The sequence below is a fragment of the Gossypium hirsutum genome, chromosome D01 (genome assembly GCF_007990345.1).
Source record: "Gossypium hirsutum isolate 1008001.06 chromosome D01, Gossypium_hirsutum_v2.1, whole genome shotgun sequence".
In the NCBI taxonomy this organism is placed as follows: domain Eukaryota; kingdom Viridiplantae; phylum Streptophyta; class Magnoliopsida; order Malvales; family Malvaceae; genus Gossypium; species Gossypium hirsutum.
Window position 1 is genome coordinate 31,142,218 of NC_053437.1, and position 4,808 is coordinate 31,147,025.

Consider the following 4,808-nt stretch of genomic DNA (forward strand, 5'->3'; position numbering starts at 1 on the left):
TCGCAACTTTCTGAAAATAGACATAGGCATTAGATTTATACTTGCTCCTAAATCACATAACGCCTTACTAATATAATGATTTCAAATTGAACAGGGGATAGTGAAACTCCCTGGATCCTTCAGCTTCGGAGGTAGTTTATTCATCAATAATTTCGTGCGCCCTTCAGTGAGAGCAACAGTTTCAAATTCTCCCAATCTGTGCTTCTTTGACAGTATATCATTCATAAAATTTACGTAATTGGGCATTTGCTCCAAAGCTTCTACTAGCGGTATATTGATATGGAGTTGCTTCAAAACCTCCAAAAATCTTTTGAACTAAACATCCTGTTAGGAATTATGGAATCACTAAGAAAAAAAGTAAAAGTGGTCTTCCTTCAGGTTGCTGATGTTCTTTTGTTGTAGCATTTTTGTTGGCAACATGATCTGATTTTACCATAACATTTTTCTACTTATCCTTTTCAGATGTCGTATGGTTTTTAGTTGATTTTGAGATCTTTTCATGATCGAGTCTTGAGTTGTCCTTTTCTGTCATGGCATCTTTAACAACACCATTCAATTGAGTTCCACCTTTGAGACGGATCACTTTTCAATGCTCTTTCCCTTGTATTCTCTAATTCTCGATATCGCTTGGAAATGCTCCATATGGATCAAATTTAAAGCATTCGCTATTTTCCCCACTTGATTCTGAAGAGCTCGTAAAGATGCAGGATTACAACATCATTTTTGGGCATATAATTCTTTAGCAAAGATTTAATAGAATTTGAAGATGATACCTGACCTTGTTAAGCATTTTTCCTCTACATAGGATGATTATAACCAGGCGATGCATTATGGATATTTTGTCTTGCAACATTGTGTGAACTCTCCGCACCTTGGTTATTCCAACTAAAAATCGCATGCTAGTTTCACCCTAAATTTTAAGTGTTGGAATAAGGGTTATTATTCCAGTTAAAATTACCCATATAGTACACTGACATTGGGTTTGATGCACATTCATCAAATATATGGTCTTCACTGTAAAAAACACATGACAACTCGGTTAATTTCATCTTATGGACTGCAATTAGATTTTTCATTATTTTAATCATAATATCTAGAGAAGATACCTAAGTTGTCAACGAAGTGATTACTTCAAGCTCTATGGTACTAGAAGCTCTCTTACTCACCCCAACTCTCGTTGTCGGATATTGATAATCACTTTTAAAAATTCTTCCAAAATCTAATATGCTTCATTACAAGTTTTATCAAACAAATGGCCATTGGCAGACGTATCAACTACCATCCTTGTATATGCATTCAGCCCATTATAGAATATTTCCATCAGAGTCCAGTGTTGAAATCCATGCATTGAGCATTTCCAAATTAAGTCTTTAAATCGTTCCCAAGCTTCATATAGTGTTTCATCCTCTAATTGCCAAAAGGATGTGATGTCATTTCTAAGCTTGGAATTCATGTTTGGTGGATTATACCGTAGCAAAAACCTTTGGCAAAGATCCTTCCATGATACCACTATTCCCGAAGGCAAAGCATTGAACCATGCTCCTGCACGATCTCTTAAAGAATATGAAAATAGTTTAAGTCGCAGAGCATTTTCAAGAACACCCTGCTATCTAAACGAGTCATAAACCTTTAGGAGAAAGTCTTAAATGCAGTATTGGATCTTTTGTAGGTAATCCAGTAAACTGTCTTACTATTTGCAACATCTGAAACATTACCTATTTCAACTCGAATTGTTGAGCTTGTATTTGTGGCCTAACTATCCCTGGATCCAAATCATCCAAAATTGGCTCAACATGCTCTTGGATGGGTTTGTCTTGGTCCTCTATCACCTAATGAATAGGAGGACTAACATCTTGACCATTCAGATTATCAGTGAGACCAGGATCATTCCCGTTCCTAGCTATTTTTCGTAATCTTTCTACCTTCCTTGTAAATTTCTTTCGATCTCTAGGACAAAAGGATATTTTTTATTAGCAAAGATGCCTCTTATCATGCATTGATGGCAAACCTTTAGAAAAATATAACTAAGTTAGATAAAACTAATATAACTAAGTAAATAACAAAACCAATTAGCAACAATTTGTCGATCCGCGGCAACGACACCAAAAACTTGTCGCGTGTGAAATGACATGCAATTTTTGAAAGTATACATGTCAAATCAAGTAATAAAGTGATGAGTGAGTATCGTTCCCATGAGGATCGAATTGAGGCACAACAGTGGTCAAGTTATTATAATAAAATACGATTAATGCTATGATAAAGCTATGGTAAGTGTGCAATGGCAATTAAAAGGAATAATGATGTATGCAATATGTGGAATTAATGAATACTTAGAAATGCTATGACAAAATGAGAGTAGAAATGTAATAGAAATTATGAGAATTACTATGAGAATATTATGTAAATAATCAAGTAAATAACTAAGAATGATATGGTAAAGATACGATGGCAAAGAATAAAGGATATATGATGTTGATTTGGAAGCTCGAGATTACTAAGAATCTACCCTTATTATCAATAATGCTTGGGCTAAATCATACTCAGTTCACTACTCAGAAGAGTTCTAAAATGGTTTGCTTCTCTCGAGAGTAAAAACCTCAAGTTACCTTGCTAGTGTCTATAGGCCTTAATTTGGTACCTTGCATTATTTTCCTTCTGTATGAACGTTGTTTTATGTCTAGAGTCTACTGTAAGTATCGGTCGAGTACTTGCTCATATCATTCAATATTGACCCAACTAATCCAAGTTTTTCAGAATTAGATTTAATTTATGGGCATGTCGAATAGTCATCTATGTCTAGGGATTTTGCACGCATATAATTTAGAAATAAAACAATTGAATGAAACAGTAAAGTGAATCATATATATGCTTCAACCATTAAAGAAAACAAAAGCGTCATCATGTAATCCCAACCCGATGAGATTTACCTCATAGGTTAGCACATAAAATTCAAAACCAATAACATCCAACACCATTTTCATAATTCAATTCACGAAAGAACAAAGTAAGAAATACGAAAGACTTCGGGAAGACATCTTCTGCGTGTCCAGTTCACACTCCAGTAGCAATAGCTTAGAGGGACTGCCTTTTTCTTCTTCTTCTTCTTCTTCCTATCGCTAGCCTCTATTTTTGCCTAAGGATCTCTTCATCTTGTTCTGTTCATCTTTTTGGGTTTCCTCCTTTTTCCTTTTATAACCTTTTTCCCCATGGTAAATCCAACAACCCATGTTTATATTCTCCTCTTTTTAAATTATTTTTTCAACAACCTAAGATTATCTTCTTTTTAAATTATTTTTTCTGGGATACAAACCAACAACCCAGGATTATCTTCTCCTCTTTTTTAGGCAGATTTTTTTTGTACAAGTATATTTGGGCTGAAACTTGTATGTGTTGAGTGTTAACTTAGCCTTCCCAGTATTGCCACGACATCCGTGCCGGCAAACTGTTTGCACTTTGCCCCGACAAAACTTCATTCCTTTATTTCCTTGTTCCAAAGCCTATTCCTGCCACACTAACACACAAAAAACTCCACCGTATGTGATTAAAAGCACCTAATTCCAACACAATCCAAGTCCTAATGCAATATTAAAAATGCTAACTAAAATATCCTAAAATGCAACAAAATGTACGTAAGTACAAACAATTAGCTAGGTTTAAAAGCTTGAAATATAACTCTTTTCAAAAGTTATCACTATACTTTTAAACTACAAAAGTATTTGTTTACAAACCAAGTCATGGTTTTCAATATTTATAACTGATTCTACTACAAAATGAGGGAACCACTCAAGTGTTTTTTTTGAAATAAAATAAATTGTTTAAACGAGTATTTTCTTAAAGAAATGGAAAGTGATTTGCCAAAAGTAATGTTATGTTTTGAAATCAATTTTGGGTCTTCAATAAATTAATGTAATTTCTCAAAATTCGATCGTAATGTCTAGGCTAGGTGTAGGGTGTTACATTTGTGGTATCAGAGCCAGGTTCAAAACTCAGGCTATGTTTTTTGGGTTAAAAGTTTTTCATAGAAATTATTTTAAACATTTGGTGGTATTATACGTTTAGTACATTTAGGTTTATTTTGTCCGTATTGTACTCTGTTTATTTACTCATTTAGTGAAAATTCGATACCTCCTTTGCTCATGGTTTTTATCCTTTTCAGAGTAGTTTTCCACGTAAGTATTTGTGTTCTATCTTCTCTACCTTTTATTGCTTATTACTTATACTAGTTGATCCCCAACAAATTGGTATCAGAGTTGGATTCAGCTTTCGTAGATCAACTCGTCCGGTGACACTACAAAAATTTATATATCGAAATGTTCGATTGGATCACAAATTTCAATTTTGGTAGTTTCAGATAATTACGGAGGTAGTTGATGTGCCTAAGGACAAGGGTGATGATTCATTGTTCTCCACATATAATCCGACTGAAGGTAGAGTCGTGTCAGATATCAAACATGTGTTTGATTTAGAGAAGAATCTCATTCACTTTTTTCTTTAAGACTTGAGTTGTTCACAGAGCGTTTGAGGCAATGCTGGTCGCAGAGGGGTTACAATCAGGTGAGAGAGTCTCTCCTGTTCGGATATTACTTTGATTTGAAGACTAGGAGTCTTTTAGTTTCCAAGTTCGAGCACAGTTTAGGCTTGTTTGACATTTTACAAAATCGAGTTATACCCATAACGGGGCATGGAAAAGGAGGCGTGATAAATAGAGTCAAGGTGGAGATTTGTGGGGTGTGCCTAGTGTTTCTGAATAAACAGATGGAGACATCGTGACAACACGACTCGGGACGTCACCATGAGGAGAAAAAGAC

The 4,808-nt window shown here is 34.8% G+C and overlaps 1 non-coding gene across 1 annotated transcript; it reads left to right on the forward strand.

The window, feature by feature from the left end:
• Nucleotides 1-1,337: 1,337 nt before the first annotated feature.
• Nucleotides 1,338-1,444, forward strand: LOC121214148 (small nucleolar RNA R71). The gene has a single exon (XR_005909735.1). It is a non-coding gene; the product is annotated as a small nucleolar RNA R71 (small nucleolar RNA).
• Nucleotides 1,445-4,808: the final 3,364 nt, after the last annotated feature.